The sequence below is a fragment of the Schistocerca nitens genome, chromosome 3, assembly GCF_023898315.1.
Source record: "Schistocerca nitens isolate TAMUIC-IGC-003100 chromosome 3, iqSchNite1.1, whole genome shotgun sequence".
NCBI lineage: Eukaryota > Metazoa > Arthropoda > Insecta > Orthoptera > Acrididae > Schistocerca > Schistocerca nitens.
The window spans coordinates 637991667-638013635 of NC_064616.1; the positions used below are offsets into that span (position 1 = coordinate 637991667).

Here is a 21969-nt window from a genome sequence, read left to right on the forward strand (position 1 = left end):
GTCCCAGGTCGACGGGCACGTGCACCTTCCGCCGACCACTGGCGACAACATCAATGTACTGTGGAGACCTCACGCCCCACGTGTTGAGCAATTCGGCGGTACGTCCACCCGGCCTCCCGCATGCCCACTATACGCCCTCGCTCAAAGTCCGTCAACTGCACATACGGTTCACGTCCACGCTGTCGCGGCATGCTACCAGTGTTAAAGACTGCGATGGAGCTCCGTATGCCACGGCAAACTGGCTGACACTGACGGCGGCGGTGCACAAATGCTGCGCAGCTAGCGCCATTCGACGGCCAACACCGCGGTTCCTGGTGTGTCCGCTGTGCCGTGCGTGTGATCATTGCTTGTACAGCCCTCTTGCAGTGTCCGGAGCAAGTATGGTTGGTCTGACACACCGGTGTCAATGTGTTCTTTTTTCCATTTCCAGGAGTGTATTTTTTGACAGTGATGTTATAAGCATCACGGTGAAATACACAAAGCAGTATGCTGCCAATAGGAAGATGCTTGGTGTTTGCTCTAAAGAGGAAAAGAAGTGTTTCCTAGATATTTTGTTTCTCATCATCCAGTAATGTGACATTCATACCAGCAGAAAGGATGGATAGCAATTCAACAACCTAGAATCATTTACCATTACAATAAGTTTATGGTCAGAGCTGACCAAATTAGAGTATCTATCAGGATAAGAAATAGTACTTCCCCATTACTGCACATTTTGCCGATGTAGCCGAGCAAAACACATGGCAGCTCTACATGGAGGATGGTGGTAAACTGAACCACATGGCATCACTGCAATTCTGGGACGAAACTGCTATGTTGCTTTGCAAAGAGGAAGATGATCAAAAATTGATTCTAGATATGACAAGCAAGAGTACTATGTCACAGATTTGACACTAGATCCTGTTTTGAGAAAGGAGAAACAACTTCTTCACTGTCATCAATGTCACAAAAAACTACAACACAGTGCATTAAATATAATGTACCACTTCATGTTTCTTGTTTCATACTATTCCTTACAAAATAATAAGACAGTATTGATTTGATGCTTAAAGAGAAACATTGTGTTAAGTGCACGTATATACAGATGAAGTCTTTTCAGAAAGCTGATGTATTTTTCAAAAACTGTGCAAACAAAAAGTGTAAAACTGTTATGTGGCATTTGTTATAATTAAATGATTAATTAATGTTATCATTAAAATGCAAACAAACAATAATTCAACCTTATTTTGGTTAAGGCAGTGAAGTAGACACAGTATTTCTCAATTTCCAGAAAGCATTTAATTCAGTATCACATTAATCTAATGAAAGTATGATAATATGGTGTATCAAATGAAATTTGTGAATGAAATGAAGATTTGTCCCTTAAGGAAGAGAACTGGGACCCTTTATGTTCATGTTCTATGTTAATGACATATTAACATTAACTTCAGACATTTTTGCAGAAGATGCAGTTATCTATAGTGAAGTACTATCTGAAAAAAACTACACAAATATCTTGGCTGAATTTGATAAGATTCCAAAATGGTGCAAAATTTGGTAACTTGTGTCAAATGCTGAGAAATATGAAACTGTGGACTCAAAAAATAGTGGTATCCATGTCTACATCAGAGAATTAAAGTAGGAATCAGTCAACTCATACAAGTACTATATGTAATAATTTATGGAGATATGAAATGGAATGATAATATGGGCTCAGTTGTTGGCTAGTTGATAAGAGGTTAAGGGACTAAAAAGCTGGGTCATCAGACCCTCAAAAAGATGTCCACGAAGTACATGTTCTGATTATGAAAGTATGCAAGAGTGGCAAGACTGAGGCATTGAAGGTAAAACTGATGCCAGATCTTAGACAGAATTTGTAGAGAAGTGTATGGATGAGGCCAGCACATATGCCAGAGCAGATGAGGGATCTCCTAGGATTCAACCAATGGTAAGAAAAGCCCAACCCTGCGTCCAATACCTGCCAGAGCCCAGTGAAGGGTAAAGGCAACTAAAGAACAAAGAACGTCTTCATGTCGGTAGATTCAGAATAGTAAAAGTGAGAAGGTTGAAAATGTAATAGATCATCAATAATAAAAACAAGAGGAGAGAAACCGGTAATGCAACAGGTGGGCATTCCTGGGGGTCTGCATGTGGCAGAAGTCACCCCACCCACAGTCGGCTCACTCCTGCTCCAGTGTAGTCAAGGCGTTAAAAAGCACCCATTATTCATGAGATGCTGGGGAAGCAGAGTCTGTTGTACTCTCGGTTCAAAAGAGAATATGCAAGTGATAACAAGCAAAGGTTAGAAGAGATTCATGCATCTGTGAAAAGATCTACACGTGAAGCATACAACTCTACTACCACCGTCACACCTTAGCAAAAGGTCTGGCAGTGAATCTGGGAAAATTCTGGTTCTACATAAAATTGCTAAGTGGGTCTAAGGCTTTTACCCACTCACTTATTGACCAGTCTGGTGTGGCAGCTGAAGATACCAAAAGGAAAGCTGAAGTTTTAAATTTCACATTCAAGAAATTGTTCACGCAGGAGAATCATACAAACATTCCGTTGTCTGACCATCGAACTGACTCCCGTTTGGACGACAGTAAAAAGCATCCCCAGTGTAGAGAAACAAAAGAAGGAGTTGAAAACAGATATGTAATCAGCTCTGGATGGAATCCCAATTAAGGTTTCCAAAGAATATTCGACTGCATTGGAACCTTACTTAGCTTGCATTTATCGTGAATCTCTCGGCCAGCATGGAGTCCCAAGTGACTGGGAAAAAGCGCAGATGACTCCTGTGTATAAGAAGGGACAATTTTGGACCCATAAAATTACAGACAAAAATCCAGAATCCTTGAACATATTCTCAGTTCGAATATGATAAATTTTTTTTGAGAGCAAGAAGCTTATCTCCATTAATCGGCGTGGTTTTAGAAAGCATCACTAATGTGAAACACAGCTTGCCCATTTCTCACATGATATACTGCAAACTATGGATACAAGGCAACAGGCTGATTCTACATTTCTAGACGTGCTGAAAGCGTTTGACATGGTGCCCCATTGCAGCCTGTTAAACAAGGTACAAGCACGTGGAACAGGTTCACAGATATGAGAGTGCCTCGAAAACTTATTATGTTATAAAACACAGTATGTTGTTGTCGACAGCGAGTGTTCATCAGACAAGGGTATCGTCAGGAGTGCCACAGGGATGTGTGATAGAACTGCAGTTGTTCTCTATATACATAAATGATTTGGCAGACAGAGTGGGCAGCAATATGAGACTGTTTGCTGATGTTGGTTTGGTGTACGGTAAGGTGACAAAGTTGACTGACTGTAGGAGGATCAAGATGACTTAGACAAAATTTTTAATTGGTGTGCTGAATGGGCACCTACCTCTAAATGTAGAAAAATGTAAGTCAATGTGGACGAGTAGGGAAAATAAACCCATGATATTCTGATACCGCATTAGTAGTGTTCTGCTTGACACAGTCACATCGTTCAAATACCTGAACATAACGTTCCAAAGTTATATGAAATGGAATGAACATGTGACAAATGTGTAAGTAAAGGCGAATGGTAGCCTTCAGATTATTGAAGGAATTCTAGGACAGTGTGGCTCATCTGTAATGGAGACTGATACAGGACGGTAGTGATACATATTCTTGAGTACTGCTTAAGTGGTTGGGATCCGTACAGGTTGGATTAAAGGAAGACATCAAAGCAATTCAGAGGCAGGCATGGAGACGCTTTGGGAACCAAAATGTGAATCCTTGGAGGGAAGGTGATGTTCTTTTCAAGGAATAATATCGAGAAAATTTCGAGAACTGGCATTTGAAGCTGACTGCAGAACAATTCTATTGCCTCCAACATACACTGCACATAAGGATGAATCACGAACATAAGATATGAGAAATCAGGGCTCACACAGAGGTATATACACAGTCATTTTTACCTTGTTCTGTTTGCGCATAGAACAGTAAAGGAAATGACTAGTAGTGGTATGGGGTACACACTGCCACACGTTGTAATGTGGACTGCAGAGTATCGATGTAGTTGTAGTTGTAGATGTAGAGTGCTACCTCTGAAATAGAAAATAGGGTGTGGTGGGAAAGGAGACAAACTGCATCTAAAAGCAATTAAAACAGAGTCAGAGGGTTGGGGGCCCTCAGATGCAGCACACAGTGGGAGACACCTCAATCCCTAGCTGCCTCCTGCCCTGATTGCTGCTTAAAACCTTATATCTGAAAATAAAAACTTTCACTGAGAAAATGGAGAACCAGTTCAACTGTCCATGAATATGCCAATATTTGAGGCAAGGAATTTGTAGGCCATGCTTTGCATGGACAGCCAGAAAAGAGGGGTGGTTCATTACGTAAAATTCAATGACTTAGCCTGGTATGAGCAATGCAGAGGTGATATAGGACTGTGGATTCCTTCCAGAAGGAACAGAAGAAAGAGTATCATTCAGTAGTCTCTACGAAAGTGTGGAGTTTATTACAGGGGGCAGTAGCCAACCACATATCATTCCATCTCCAAGTGAGCAGAAGTCATATTTGCACCCACATATGGTCAGCCAGTTCATTCCATGGGATACCCACATGACTTGGGACCCAGACAAAGACATCTGAACGGCCAGAGTGACTGAGTTCAGTGAGAAGGTAATGAACAGCAGAGACCATATGATGACAAGAGTAATAATGGTCAATGGCCCGAAAATGCTCATGAGTCACTACATATTAAACACAAACAAGGAAGGGAGGCCTGTTTAATAAAGTGGAGGGATCTTAATGGCTACCAGCCCTGCTGTAAAAACACTACACATTCCTGGCAATGAATAGTGTTCCAGACCAGCAGATTTTACAGCCATCAATATAAAAGACAGTAACAACCTGAAACGTCTGAAGAACTTAATGGGAACAGATGCTGAAAGTCGTGGGGGCTCACAAGGACCTTGAAATACATCAGTCCTAATCCATGCCTTGGGCACCAATCAAGGGGGAGGGGGTGTGCAAGAAAACACTGGGAGTATATTCCAGGGAGGAAAAGTGGATATCCTGGCAGAGGGCTGTGAGGCACTTTCCAACTGGTAATCCTACCAGCGGGTGCATATCAGGAGGCTGACAGCCCTCATATGCAAAAAGAAAGGGACACAATAGGTGATCAGGAAATTGTTGAAGGGTGATTACCAACAGACCAAGAGAGCAAGGGCTGGTACTGCTGGAACAGAACAGATCAGATTCCAGTTTTGAAAGGAGACTATCTACAGGACTAGTCCGGAATGCGCCAATGGCCAGATGGACTCCATGACAACTGACTGGGTCTAACAATTTCAAAGCCAAATGCACAATCATGCCATAAATCTGGCAACCACAATCCAGTCGGGACGAGACCAGGGCCCAGTAAATACAGAGAAGAGTAGCATGATCTGTACCCCAAGAAAGCAGAGACAGTTAAGCTTCTCCAGGCAACTACATTTTAGTTTATGAATATGGAGCAGCCAAGTCAGATTTTTATCAAAACGAAGGCCCAAAAAACGAGACTGCAACAAGTACCAAGTGCTTGGTAGTAAAGCAAGATTTCTGGGACGAGATGGACTGCAGTACGACAACAGAAAAGCATGACCCTCTTTTTTGTAGGAGATGTTTGGGAACCATGGGAAAGGGTCCACGCAGAGGTTCATCGGATGGCACCCTGGAGCTGGCGTTCAACTGAGGCTGCAGAATGTGAGCTGTACTAAACACAAAAAGTCTTCAACATACAGCAGCCTGACAAAGGCCACTAGCCCATGGAGAATGGTAAGGAAGAGTGACATTTAGTACAGAGCCCTGTGGGATGCCCTTCTCTTGCACCCATGGGTAGCTCAGTGAAATACCAACTCAAACCCAGAAAACTGACAGGATAACAACTGATGAATAAAAAATGGTAATGAACCTCAAACGCCAGTCATAGAGGATAAGTAAAATGTGATGGTGCCACGCAGTATTCTATGCCTTAAGTAGGTCAAGAAAGACTGTAATGAGGTGTTGGCATTTCCAACAGGATGAGATGATCAGCTGTGGATTGCGCCTTGTGGAAACCATACTGATAGGAGGAAAAAAGGCCCCAAGACACTATAACACAGAATAATCTGCAGGCAACCATCCTTTTGAGTAGTTTGTAGGGCACGTTAGTTAGGGTGATCAGTTGGTAGTTTTCGAGAGCCACTGGGACTTTGCCTGGCTTAAGGATAGAGTGTATGATACTACTCATATACCACCACTGCGAAGGGAAGAAACCTCTGAGCCAAATACAGTTGAAGACCCTGACTAGATGTAATCTTTGGGTAACATTCAGCTGTTGGATCACTTGATTATGAATTTAATCAGTGCCTGGGACCATGTCTTGAGACAAAGCGAGAGCCTGGAGCAGTTCCCAACCGGTAAAAGTTTCATTACACCACTCGGCTTTATGGCGGTGGGAGGGGAAGGGGGGGAGAACATAAGGGGACATCTTCAACTTGTTTCTACAGTAGAAAGGTAGCTGGATAAGAGAGCCAAAACAGTTGCTGATTGCTGTCAGCCCAAAGAACTACAGAGCTTTGCCCACACCTGGGATGAAGAGGCAGATGTTCCCAGAGACGAGACCTAGCATCCTAGAGTTTCTCCTTACTGTGTTTACTTATATAGTGAGACCTAGCATCAAGTCACTTGAAAGTGACGAGGTTGGTCTGTGAAGGATGTCTTTCAAAACAGTGCAGGTCACTACAGTGATCCTGAACACCTACTGCAATGTCGTCCACAATGTACCTTGCCGGCAATGGATGGGGTTACAGAAAGGGGAACAGCAGTGCTGGCTGTATGGGTGATCATATCAGAGACATGTGGCACAACCTCATGGATGCAATATCACACAGAGAGGGTGAAGGTAACAACAGAAGCATACAGCTAACAGTTGGCTTTTTGAAGCACCCAGTGTGATAGTTGCTCCATGTGACAACAGCAAGGATGCGAGAGGATCACCAGAAAGCGGTCACTGTTTCAAATGTCATCGTGTTATCACAAATGCAGGAAAAGACTGTTACATCGACAGCTGAAAACGGTCCACAGACAGTACTGAAGTGGGTAGCAGTATTATATCTGAAGCGAGACAAATCACAGTCAGTAAGAGGCTGGTCAAGCAGAAGGCCCCTACAAGACGAAGTAGTGCTCCCCCACAGGGGATGGTGCATACTGAAATTCCCAAGCAGGAGAGAAAGCGGGGCCAGGATGGCGCGGTGGGGGGAGAGGGTCGCTGGAATAAGGTGGACAATTCAAGGCAAGGAAGTGACCAGCTCGAAGATATCTAAATGTTGCAAATGGCGATCGCTCAGCTTGTTTGCACTTGCACCACTATCACTCTCAATGTGGTACAAAGGAGAATCCACTCACTGACTACATCTGTGTGAACTAATATACAGACCTCTCCAAATGCCATCTTGGAGATAGTATGGTTCTGACAGAATGCATGATAACCACGAAGTGTTAGAGAATGGTCACTGATATTGTGTATTTCTTGTAGAGCAATGCAAATTGCAGAAGAGGAGGAACTAAGATGCTGTAGTTTTGACAGGAGATGGTTCCACTGAATGATCATAATGCGCGTGTCCAGGTTAGGTATGAATGGGCCAAGAGTGGTCATGTGCCAGGATCACTGCATGTCACCAAATGCTGTGGAATTAAATCAAAGAGCATTGGTTCAGAATCTCATGGGGCCTTCCCCTCAGACTTTGGTCAGGCCTGTGAGGGCCTATCTGTGATGACTGTGGAGGCCGATTAAGAGCAGGCACCCCTGGGACGCCCAAGTTGCGGTTCCTTCAACCACTGGCTGGCATCAGGCTGTGCATCTCTACGGACAAGGGTTCCAAGAGGGAGTCTTGTCACTGGTAGATGGAGGAGGAAACTGCTCCTGCAGCCACGTGTGGGGACTGGTCCTCAAAGAAGGTGCTGCAAGAACCACAAGAGAGGAGGGTGGTGGGAGAACTGATTTTGCAAAACAGACGTAATGGACTTCTCCACAACTGGACATCATATCAATGGGGTGCAGGTGTTCATATTTTTTAAATGCCTCAGTATACAACTGGCTATCAATAGATTTACATTCATGAATTTCCTTTTCTTTCTTGAAGGCTAGGCAATCCAGTGAATGTGGAAGATAGTGTTCCATGCAACTGACACACAAAGGTGGTCATTCACAAGCACTACCATTGAAGAGTGATCATCCCAAATTAACAAATTTTCAGTCTGCTGTGCAGAGGGACAACATACGACCAAAGCGCAAGCATCGAAAGCACCTCATGGGCAGTGGGACGTAAGGTTTCACATCAGGTGTGTACACCAAGATTCACTTTTTCTGGGACAACATTCGCTTCAAAGGCTAAGATAAAGGTGCCTGTATCTATTCTATTATCTCAGAGACCTTTATGGAAACGTCAGACAAAATGTATGTCTCAGCATTCAAGATTAGCTCGTAACTCCTTGCCTGTCTGGAACATAAGGTTTCTTTGGATAGTTCCTTGGGCCATACTCAAAATACTGTTTCGCTCCTAGACATCTGATTTGTCCCTCTTCCTACAGAGCAGTTAATGTAGGGAAAGCAGTAGGGCTGTAACTGTCTGCATTGAACTTTCGATTTCTACCTGAAGAGGAAACTTAGTAAGAATGTCTACAGTTGTGATGTAATTTGTTTCTCATGTGAAACATCTGCCCTGATGCCACCTACTCGGATCAAGGGCTCTCCCCAAAGGCATCACTTAGCTGCAGTGAAATCAGTCTGGCATGATGGTCGTTGCAGGGAGTCCTGATGCCCCAGGAGGATTGTGCGCAAATTATCTACAAGATTGCAGCAGGTGCTATTTAAGGTGTTCTTTCCCAGTCAGTCCACGCTACAGAAGAATTTGGAAAATAAAGGTCAAACCCAGGAGGGAAAAACAAATTACTTCAGTCAAAAGGTGGATGGGGGGGGGGGAGGAGGGAGAGAGAGGGAGAGAGAGGGAGGGGGAGAGAGAGGAAGAGAGGGAGAGAGAGGGAGAGAGAGAGAGAGAGAGAGAGAGAGAGAGAGAGAGAGAGAGCCCACGGAGCCATGTCAACAACAAAGGTTGCCACCATGAGAAAGAGAAGGAAGGAGATGACAGATTGCATCACAGAAAAGGAGGTACATCCTGCAATAGCTTGGGGCCCCATGCTCGCCACACACATTCTCACGACAGAGTTGTGAGCCACTTGAGGTGATGGGCTCAGCTGTAGTTGGAGCAAGCAGCAATCTTCGGTCATTGGAAGGATACTGGGAAAATGCAATCAGGCTACAAACAGATTTGATGAAAATATTCCTGCAAACCACCCTGCAATACTGCTCAAGTGTGAGGACCCATATCAAATACACCCTACAGGTGACACTAAACGTATACGCAGAAGAGCAGCATGAAAGGTTACAGGTCTGTCCGACACATGGGAGGGCATCATGGAAACGTTGAAAAACCTTAAGTAGCAGCCTGTTGAAGACAAGTGCCAACTATTAAGTGAAAAATCCATAAATACACAACAGCCTCATACATATGACTCCTGTAGGGATCCAAAGATAAAATTATGCTAAAGACAGCGTGCACAGAGGCATTTAAGCAGCCATAAGCTCCATATGTGAATGGAACAGGATAACCAATGTGTTGTACAATGGAAAGTGCTCCCTGGCATACGCTTTCCAGCAATTTGTAGGGTATGGTTGTATATTTAGAATGCCAAGATGAGCTGTAGATAAACTGATAAGCCAAAACATCATGATCACCTGCTTAAGAGGTTTTTATCACTCTTCGTAACTAAATACATCACCGATTCTGCGTATCAGGTATCCGACGGTTTTTGTAGGTATGTGTCATTAGAAGTCTACACACAAGTCATGTAATTCGCATAAATAACACAGGCAAACATTTTTTTTTCCTTTGATAGCTGATTATTATAGATTTTTATGAGCAGAATCCAAATCTAGCCTTAGTTTTTTTGTATCATCCATAGTTTTTGAGCAATATGCTTTTTATTATATAGTATAAAAACCCTATGCTATATGGTAAACAGGGAAATTAATGAAACGCTTTCTTACAACGTAAGCATGGTTTCTATTTACAGTAAGCTGCTTAAAACAATGATATGTGTTAATAGAGGTTTCACTTGTCAGCTGGAATTGGTTTGTATTTTCTTTCTCTTTTTTCTTCGAAGCTTCTTGTGTACCTTTTTCTACAATGAGTCACTTGCTGAACTTCTCAATAAGTGACCAACAGCAGTCCCCCATCATGTTGGTGTTCCAGTGGCCTTGGTAGCGATTTTCCATCGCTTTAATGTCCCGGTGAAAACATTCTCCTTACTACTCACAATCATCTCCCATATTGTCAGGGAAGTAATCAAGGTGACTGTTCAGAAAGTGAATTTTCAGGCTCATTGTGGCTATAATAGAAACATATACTGGGTGTTTTTCATGTCCTAAGAATTTTGTAATGACTTGCTTGAATGATACCCATGCTTCTTTCTCATTTAAGGTCATTGTGGATTCAAAGTTAACATCAAAGATCAATTTTCTAATGTCAGGTCTGATAAAGACACCTTCTTTTAGTTTAGCTTCTGAAAGGTGGGGAAACTTTTAGCAGAGATACTTAAAACATGGTCCATCTTTATGCAAAGCCTTTACACACTGTTTCATTAGGCCTAACTTTATATGTAGAGGTGGTAGGAGTACATTTTTTTTGGATCTTCAAGGTTTTTGCATAGAAGGTTCTTCCCACCAGGCTTTAAAGACTCCCTCACAGGCCAGTTCTGTCTGCACCAGTGAAGATCCCTAGTCTTACTGTCCCATTCACACAAGAAACATGGAAATTTGGTAAAGCCACCTTGCTGACCAAGGAGCACGCATGTTACTTTTAGCTCACCACATATCATCCAACCATGAGCAGAATAGCCTATTTTATTTAGCACCATTTCTAGGACTAGTTTTGAATGAATCAATAAACAGCCTGCAGTCTTCCTTTTTGTATTCAATACCAAACTCATTCATCAGACTGGGAATGTCTGAGCAGTACTCTAAATCACCTTCTAGTTGAAAAAACTTGGAAAATTGCTGCTCTCTCTTTCTATACATGTGTATGCTGGTTCCAACTGCCAATAAGTTCTTTTCTTTTAATCTAGAGTCAAGCAATTCAGCTTTTTCTTTCATTAAGCCCAGATCCCTAACCAAATCATTAAGCTCGGTCTGAGTAAATAATTTGGGCTCTAAGACTATCTGTATTACAATGGAATTCATCATCATCATCTGGTTCATCTAAATCACATTGTACATCAGAAAATACTTCTGTTGGAATAGAATTTAAATCATCTGGTGGTTCAGGAACTGCCAAATCTACACGATGCCCTACTGGTCGGATGGCAGACGGAAGGTTAGGGTAGCTTATTATCTTCTTGTTTTTTGAATTATGGCCAGTAATATCAACACTGCAAAAGTAGCAATCATCGGAATAATTTCTTAGCTCCCTCCATATCATGGGAACAGCAAATCTAAAGGACTTTTTCTCATTTTTGGAACATTTTCTCAGATCCTCAACACACAAATAACATACCTTATGCGGCGCCCAAGATTTATCTTGATCACCAAGTTTGGATCCAAAGTATGATAGATAAACCTTTTTCACAAAGTTTGTAATGTTTCTTTGGTATTTTTTAATCACAAATTCACCTCCAATATAACAAAAACTGTCAGCAGAGTTTTTACAACCACGATTAGACATTGTACTGAGCACACGTACAGGAAACAGGAAAGTGAGGTTAGGTTGACAGTAAACAAAACACCATCTGTTAACACAAAAATAGAATCGACCTTTTTTGCCAGCAAACCCCCTATTCTGTGAAGAGTCAGGGATGGCCAATCACTTAGCGCCTCGTGGTAGTTCCACTGTCCTTCTACCTCTTTCGGTACATGCTCAAGACAGTTGCACATAATAAGTTGACTGGCTTCACCATTTTCGAGATACTCGTTCACAGGCCCTGCATACTAATAATCTGCCATTTGTCAAAGTTGCTTAATTCAATGGATTTCCCCATTTGCAGCCCACACCTTTGTTAGGGTGATCTCCCACCCACATCTGCTCTGCTTACACACTTTTACTGTATCACATGCCCGTAATGCCACCGTGCGGCATACAACGTCATGATGGGCAGTGGTCATAATGTTTTGTCTAACCAGTGTATCTCTGAACTGATGTCCAGCCAGGGCTTAATTATCTCTACAGGATGGCACTAACTACTGTCATCATAGAGCACGAATAGCTTTAGAAACTCCGAAGACAGAGTGTTTATTACTATGTCACCCATTACATTTTAAAATCAAAACTTAAGTAACAAACCCCAAAAAAATGTTTACAAATTTTTGTCACTTTTTTTATTTATTATGAATTGAGATTGAATAAATTTAAGAATATTAGAGTTTAACTTTTCACTCTCACCAAGGTAATTAGTGCAGCAGTGTGTCCACTGGATAATGGTGGAGGAAAAAAATTTGGCATTAGCCAGCCAAAGGAACCACTGCAGAGTTTGACAGCAATGATTTAGGAAAACTACAGGAAACATAAAACAGGATGGCCATACATAAAACAGGATGTCCATAACAAAACAGGATGTCCATAACAAAACAGGATGGCCATACAGGGACTTGGATCCTCCTCTAATGCATGTGCGTCCAGAAGCTCAATTACTGTCACAGCTTCCTCACTTATTATGACTTCGTCAACCAACAAAGAAATACTGTTCTGTCAGGTTTATACCATGTAGCCAAATATCATTAATTCTTCTGTTATGTAAACTGGAAACCTTCCAACCACTTTCAAGCTGATACAGAAATAAAAAGTCATGGATTTCTATTCACAAGTAGAGGCGCAATTCAAAGAGGACACAATGTCAAATTCTACTTGTGTCAGATGACATTGTTGACTCTGTTGCGCCATAGATACTGATAGCCTGGTGTGGCTTAGCAAGAAATACACTGAACATGAACCTGTGTGAGCACCTGGCTTAAACAGGCACAGTGGCACTCAGCAGAAGGTGCAATGTTTATGAGTCTTACTGATTACTGTTGAAGTTGATGGCAAGTGTTTTGAGTGTTAAGCAGCTATTACACAAGATCAAAATTTCAGAGAGATCCATCTTTGAAAACACAATGTCACTTTTGATCTTCTACTTACTCTCCATATGTTTGTGACCATTGCGTTACATGTTTCACAAGCAATAACAATGCAGCTAAACAACAACTTCAATTTTCACTGCCTCACAATATGCTCGCAATATACACTACACTACCAAACATACGCCCAAACAGCAAGTTTTTAACACAAAATGAAAGTCACAAATTTGTTATGGGGAAAAAGAAAAAAAATTTACAATCTTATTTCAGATCCCCATTCAAGATTTCTGAGCAGCTTCATTAAACTTTCATATAGGTTTTGACCTATTGCCAGGTTCATTCAGTAAGCAAGAAAGGATCATGGAGGTGATCAGTCAACTCCAGTGGCAGATTCTGCAAAAGAGCCATTTTGCATCACAGTGTGGTTTACAGTTCAAGTTACTGAGCCGACATTCCTTGAATAGTAAACCAATATAATACTTACTCCCACACGTCTTGCGAAAGACATGAAGATAAAATCAGAAAGATTCAAGTTCACATGGATGCTTACCAACAATTGTTCATCCTGTGAATCATTTGGAACTGGAACAGGAAAGGGGGGGGGGGGGGGGGACAGAAACAGTGATATACAAATTACACTCTACCAAACACCTTAAGGTGGCTTGCAGAATATGGATGCTGATGTAGATTACTATACTAGTGGTGTGCCTCTGAATCTGTTCTTTGTCTACTGCCATGCCTACTTGCTATGCACTCCTAACACTAGAACAGTGCTCTAGAATCAGTTGCACTAATGTCTTCTCATGACTTCCTTTACAGATACACTGTCATACATAAAATTTAAATGATATGACAGGCTCCAAATATTTATCAGTAATGTAACTGAAGACTAACAGATTACTTCTCTTTGGTATGTGCATTATGTTGCTTTTGACCACATTCAAAGAGAGCTGTCATTTGGTATCTGTTGAAAGTATTGTCCAACTTGTTATGCAGTTCTGGTTGGCTGGTTGGTTGGTTGATTTGGGGAGGGGACCAAACAGTGAGGTCATCAGTCCCCTCAGATTAGGGAAAGATGGGGAACAACATTGCCCATGCCCTTTCAAAGGAACCATTCCAGCTTTTGCCTGAAGCGATTTAGGGAAATCATGGAAAACCTAAAACAGGATGGTCAGATGAGGGCTTGAACCGTCGTCCTTCCGAATGCGAGTCCAGTGTGATAACAACTGCACCACCTCGGTCGGTCTCTGCAGTTCTAGACTGTCATCCAGTGACATTAACCCTCAGTTGGTAACATGTAAAAAAGTTTGCTAATGGTAACATCTGCCTGGGAGACTTAAGATTATCAAATTTTGCATTTTATACCCATCTTAGAGAAAAATCAGAAATAAATAACATTTTAAACGCATTATGAAATATTAATACCAATATTTTTTGTATTTAAATCATAACTGGTGTTACAATACGCAAAAATTATATACCTTTTCTTCATGAAATAGCTTATAAACTTCATTATTCTTTTGCAAAATTCAAAAAATTAAATATTAGTGTTTCCAATGAAACAGTCTGTAAAGGTAACACATTTTTTCAGCTATACTATATATGGAAGTACATAAAAAATTACAAACTTTCTGCACATATTTTCATGGAGCACTGTAAGAAACTGGGTTTATCACATTTCACGCACTTGTATGCCGCCATTCTGTTCAGTATATAGGGATGGTGATGACAGTTTTTTTTTCTCTCTTTCTTAACTAGTCATTTCTTTCTCTTTTTGTTGGATTGCCACCTTGCTGCTCTTCACCCAAAATATTTGACATAGTTTTCTTAAGTTCATCCAGTAAGTTTGGAATCTGCAGGCTTCTCTGTATACGTCTTCTGATTAAGCTCATTCTTATTCTTTTCATGAACTCAAATCTTGACATGTACCTTTATGTAACTACACAGCATTGGCACTTCCACAGCTCACTGATATTAGTAAAATATTGCCAGCAGCCACTTCCTCATTCACCGGTTAGCTGAGTAGTTACTGAACTTCAAGTCTAAAGCGTCTACAACAGATTTCATGACATTATAGAAATTAATAATTTCTGGTTTGTTGCTTTTTTCCTATCAGTATAAAAAAAGTGGTGCATAGAAGAAAGCATTATAACTGCCTTAGATTTTTTTGGAACAAAAGACAATAGTGTAAGATCTAAAATATGATGAATGTGCATCTGTAAGACATTACCTTTATGCCATGTTTCTTGTGTGTGTGTGTGTGTGTGTGTGTGTGTGTGTGTGTGTGTGTGTGTGTGTAGTAAACCTCCTGCCACTTAGAAATAAAGATGTTGAAAATGTTCAACACAGCTGCTGCAGGATTCTCTCTTTCTTTGTTCATGAGTACATGAATCAGCAAATCTGAGAGCCACCAGCAAAACTTCACACCATTTTAGAGATGGTTGAACAACAAATGAGATTTTGGTACAGTCATTTGCAAAAGGTGGTGCTAATTTTTCACGCCCAGACTTGAAAATGGAACTTAGAACCATCAAACCAATCAACACCTCAATTTCAGTTTTGTCTATCTTTATAACTGGGGGAGGAAGGATTCTTTATAATTTATTCCTTATGATTTGCAGTTTTGAGTTGGTATGTGGTACAATCTCATCCAAAATCTCAATGTTTAAAAATGAATACCATGTTTCTTCTGGGTCTGGATTGTTACCTAACTGATTGGGGGACCTAACCATGATGACAATCTAACTTGTATTATATTTCTGTGTGGTGTTTAGTGCCACAAATGGGTGTTCTGGAACTCCAAGTGAAACAGTTGGTCTTGCCATGGTAAGCTATGTCAGTTTTGGTGTTGTTATTTCCCCCAATTCTGAAAAAGAGTTTATTCTCAGATGAGTTGAGAACGTCATTGACATATATCTCAGAATCACTGTTGAGGTCTGAATCTGATAGGTGATCTTCTTCAGGGACATAAGAATCATCTGAATGATAATCACCATCGCTCTCCTCAAACTGCTCTAAATCCATCTGCACCTTTTTTTTTTTTTTTTTTGCTTCTTTGTGACACATCAGACTTCCCCCCCCCCCCCTCCCTTATTAGTAGCCATCTAGAAATAGAGATATATTTGGAAAGTAAAGAGTGTAACACAAAAAAGGACACTCTTAAAGTAACATCCGTCCATCAGATGGAAGAAAATTCTTAGCTTTACAGTAATATCTGCCTGTGAGATGATGTGGCTGACATGTGTGCACAAGTAAAACAATACTATTGTGGAAACGAATCAATGATGTCAGCGCAATAATAAGTTCAACTCATGACCGAAGCATAGTCGAAACATCAGATCAAATTAACAATGCATGTGTGCCAACAAATAGTTGAGAAATTTTAAATCCGTCCATGAAACGGATGTTACCAACTACGGTTAAGTTCCTGCAAGCAATAGCCCTATCAGCAAACAATCTGATAACAATGCTGATCCTATCTGCTGAACATTTTTCATCCAATTTAAGACATTGGGTTTTAATTGCCAAAAATTTTTCAAACCAATCTTTTGTGAAACTATTTGTTGCTTAGCAACTAATTCCTTGGAAAATATATGACTGAATATACCTGGTATTTTGTTTACAAGGTACTGTTTATGAAGAGGTGAGCTTTGTTTCATATAACTGGTTTTACCTGAATTTATAATGATTGTTCAAAAGAAGCTTCTTTTCCTCAATGTACCTCACATTCTATAAAATTCTATAAAGTTGCAATACATGTATCTTAGGGATATTATTGTGTGTGTCAGATTCTTCACTGTTTTTGTAAACAGAAGTGCATCTGCAATCTTTCCCACTCAAAGACGATTACTCACTTTGCATAAGATCATCAATAAAAATGAGCAAAGAAAGAGGCTAAATCCATAGCTTACTCAAACAAATATTAATACTGTCATGGACTAATAGTTATTTTTGTTTGAATAATTCCATTTTTGTCCTCCAGTCTTGGGAGTGGTAACTGCAACAGCACTTGTCTGGGAGTATGTGCACATGTAAAACCGCAATACAGTAATAGACTTCTCATGCTTAAATTAAAAGTTCAATGTTTGCCTTTCTGCTGGTTACCTTTAGTGTCAACATCAGATTAATTCACAAGAGACTGGATGGAATGTTTGGTTTTTTTAACAGACCTTACATGTGGCCAGATCATCCTAAGGTTTCCTGAGTTTTATAAGGGATTTTATGGCAGAAATTTTGACAGTCCTCCTTATGGATGCATACGTTTGCACTGTAAGTTTCTGTACAACCTTTGTTTCTGCAAGGGTACAACAATGTTTTCACAATAAACAAAGGTGAAGTTTTGCCTTCTTATTTTGTTGGTATATTTATCTACAGTACAGTTTATCATATTTCTCAGCTTTAATCACAACTGTTATTGTTTGTTAGACTTAAACAAAATTGTCTAAATCGCGGGTAAGCAACCAGCAGCCCATGGGCCGGATCTGTCCTGCAATTAGTTCTGGTCTGGCCCACAAAAGAAATTCCTGGGGGAAAGGGTAAGATGCTCACATTGTATTTATTTAGTGCTACAGAAACAATAAATGCCCATGCAGTCAGTCATCACAAATAGTTTGGGACAAATATTTAAAAAATGCTTGCTAATAGTGTTTGTGGATATTAACACACTAAATTTTAAATTTCAAACACTCAAATGAGCTAACTGTAGCCAAAAATCATGAAGTTACTCGTCATTGCATGTCAACTGGAACTCCCTATCTCATTGCTGTATTTTGTTTTTCTATTCTTTCTTGAGTTAACATTAAAACATAATTCTTGTCAGTTGCAGACATATTAGAAACTGTTGAAATTGAAGGTAATTTATAATGAATTAGCTGTAACCAGGTGCTTTTATGGGTGTTTATTTTTCCATGATGACATTCCAAGATGCTTGGCATCCCACCTTCAGATGTTTACATTTATTTACTCTTTGTGAACATTATTTATTTACTAATGGCACTACAGAATTTTGTGGCTAAAGTTTTTAAGACAGCTATTGTACTCATAAAATGTCGTAAGTAAAGAAATGATCTTGGAAAGAATGAAAGAATCAGCTAAGCAGTTGCATAACACAGGTTTATTAGAACTCTTGACCTAGGTTTTGATAATTATAAAATTATCTTCATCAGAAGGAGATTCGAACACCTAGAAATTATACATTCTAAAGAAAATAATTTTATACTTATATCAACGGCTCTACTAAACCTGTGTTACGCAACTGGTTGGTCGATTCTTTTATCCTTTCTAAGACTACCACTTTACATTGCTGTTTACAGCCCTGTTCAAGAGTTTAAACAAATTATGTTTATGATGTGTAAGTAAATGTAAACATCTGAAGATGGGGTTGAACATAAACTGAACACCGCCTGACAGAGCGCACCATGAGCTTATGAAAGTATATGAATCAGGCCCACGGGTCACTAAAGATAGCCTATGCCTGCTCTAAATTGTTCTTTTAAGTGGAATATTATTGACATTTTATCATCTGCACCACACAAAATCCTTGTTTCCTGGAGAGTTATTGCCTATGTGGCCTCTGATGCTATTACAGCACCATGATAACTAATCCTTGCCACTTTGATAACCACTGAAAATCAAGTCCGTGTGAAGCCAGAAGGTCTAAAACATTTCTCTTACCTGTATACCATTGGAAAAGTTACTGGAGGTAGCTATCTGATAAAGTGTTCAGCAACACTTCACAAGAAAACTTGTCCGTACTGTCACAAACTTATGAGTAATATTCCTAATCAATGTTGGGCAAATTAAAGTCATCCTCTAAAATGACCACGTGATCAAGGTATTTCTGTGCTATTGAGCTTAGGCAAACTTTGGATAACTATCACTACTGCATCTGAATCATGTCTTGTAGAAACATTTGATAATGAACTAGAGCCCATCTCCATAGATACTATGCAAGTCACCGTATGGTGCCTGGTGGAGGGTACCCTATACCATTCCTAGTCATTTCCTTTTCTGTTTCACTTGCAAATAGAGCAAGGGAAAAACAACTGTCTATATGCCTCTGTATGAGCCCTAATTTCTCATACTTTATCATCATAGTCCTTACGCGCAATGTATGTTGGCGGCATTAGACTCATATAGCAGTCAGCTTAAAATGCTGGTTCTTGAAATTTTCTCAATAGCATTTCGCAAAACGAACATCACCTTCCCAACAGAGATTCCCATTTGAGTTCCCAAAGCATCTCCATAACGCTTATGTGTTGTTCGAAACTACCAATAACAAATCTCTGAACTGCTTCGATGCCTTCCTTCGATCCAACTTGGTACAAACACTGAAGCAGTACTTAAGAATAGGTTGCACCAGTGTTCCATATGCGGTCTCCTTTACTGGTGAATCACTCTCTCCTAAAATTCTTCCAATAAACCAAAGTCGACCATTCACCTTCCCTACCACAGTTCTCACATGCTTGTTCCACCTCATATCGCTTTGCAATGTTATGCCCAGATATTTAAATGACATGACTCTGTCAAGCAGGACAATAGTAATACTGTGTCCGAACAGCACAGGTTTCTTCTTCCTACTCATCAGCATTAACTTACAGTTTCTACATTTAGAGCTAGCTGCCATTCAACACACCAATTAGAAATTTTGTCTAAGTCATCTCGTATCCGCCTACGGTCTCTTCATATTCAACACCTTACTGTACAACACAGTATCAGCAAACAACCAGAGATTGCTGCTCACCCTGTCCGCCAAACCATTTATGTATATAGAGAACAACAGGCTCCCATCTAACTTTCCTGTGTCACTCCTGACGATATCATTGTCTCCGATTCCTCTTGGCCATATTAGTTCACAATCTTACTCACTTGGGACATCACTCAGTAATTATTATTATTATAAAGGTTCCACTTCCTGGCAAGTCTAATGTATCTTAGAGACAAATCCCACATCTTGTTTAAATTTTGACTACTTTCTATTTTGTGTTTAAACCAGTTCTCAATTCATCTACATCTACATTTATACTCTGCAAGCCACCCAACGGTGTGTGGCGGAGGGCACTTTACGTGCCACTGTCATTACCTCCCTTTCCTGTTCCAGTCGCGTATGGTTCGCGGGAAGAACGACTGACGAAAAGCCTCTGTTCGTGCTTGAATCTCTCTAATTTTACATTCGTGATATCCTCGGGAGATATAAGTAGGGGGAAGCATTATATTCGATACCTCATCCAGAAACGCACCCTCTCAAAACCTGGACAGCAAGCTACACCGCGATGCATAGTGCCTCTCTTGCAGAGACTGCCACTTGAGTTTGCTAAACATCTCCATAACACTATCATGGTTACCAAATAACCCTGTGACGAAACGCGCCGCTCTTCTTTGCATCTTCTCTATCTCCTCTGTCAACCCGACCTGGTACAGATCCCACAATGATGAGCAATACTCAAGTATAGGTCAAACGAGTGTTTTGTAAGCCACCTCCTTTGTTGATGGACTACATTACTTAGTGTTATGAGAGGATGACTGCTTTCACAGAGAGGGGCAACTTCTGAGACTTCCCCGTCCATGCATTGAGAGATAATGTTGGTTTTTCATATACAGATTTCCAGGTTTTGTCTAACCTGCCACCCAAATCGACATTTCTGGTTTATAGTGTAAGCCTGAGCTTAACCAGGCTACTAGGCCAAACCTTTTGGTTCAGGTTAATAACTCAACAACCAAACTTGCCATATACCCAAGACAGTCTCTGGTTTAGACCGTACATTCTGTTACACATCAGAAGACTAGTACAGTGCTGCAAATAAACAGCTATGCTGAAACCCTCAACAACAATTATTTCCCATCCAATATGCCTTGTTTGTGGCAATGTAAATAACAATATTCAGTTGCCTGTGGTCCACACTTTTCTAGTGCTCCTATGATGACTTGTTTTTCTTTTTGCAGTTGCTCACTTTGTTATCACACATTAGTAACTGACATATATTCACACTTGAGAACTGCAATACCTACATGCAAATGTTATATGAGCCTGTCCATTTATAAATTTAGGAAAGGTGGGCTCCACTTGAAATACCACACAATATTGCAAGTATTTGAAAAAGTCATATACATGAGGCAATGAAACTGTAAGAACTTGTGATGGGTATACGACTTACAAATTAATGTAGAATGATGACAGGTCATAAGTTATCAAATTTAATTTTCATTCACGTATTTATGGTTGTCCTCTGAGCAAACTTACCGGCAACTGGTGCTACTCCAAAAATATTCTCCACATACGTAAAATTACTGAAAGGTAACTTTCAATAAAGATTTTCAGGTGCCATATCTTTCTTTGAATGCTTTGGTTCTGCTTTCTGAAAGAAAGAAAGAAAAAAAATGAACACAAAAAAAGTCTGATTTAGAGCAAAGAAGAAGAAATCAACAAGAACCTGGAATGATAAAGAGTAACTACAGTCAAATTAAAGGATGAGGTGTTAAAGACAAACAGATAACAGAGAATGCAGTAGAACAATTATTTTTAATCTGAATCTGTTTTGGCCATGGTTCATCCAGGCACATGACATCAGATGTTTATCATATTCCTGAGCAATAGAAGGACACAAAAATTGAGAGTACTGCAAAGTCAGAAGTAGGTATAATGCTTTGATTGCATTTGACCAAACTGCAAGCAAAATCATAATTGTTGCAGTGACAACACATTGAAATAAAGCAAGTTGTATCTTGTCAAATCAGAAAACCAAGACTACTGATTTCAATGGTTTTTATTTCCTTTCACATACAAATGCAGGCATATAAACAGACACATTTCATTCTGAGCACCTG

At 40.3% G+C, this 21969-nt stretch overlaps 1 protein-coding gene across 8 annotated transcripts in view; it reads right to left on the reverse strand.

Annotated features, from left to right (window-relative positions):
* LOC126248590 (catenin delta-2) overlaps positions 1 to 21969 on the reverse strand; it is a 546087-nt gene that overhangs the window by 129904 nt on the left and 394214 nt on the right. For all 8 annotated transcript variants that reach the window (XM_049949704.1, XM_049949706.1, XM_049949705.1 and 5 more), the window contains one exon: positions 21386 to 21500. The gene's annotated coding sequence lies outside the window, so the exon portion shown is untranslated. The remainder of the gene's footprint in view (positions 1 to 21385; positions 21501 to 21969) is intronic.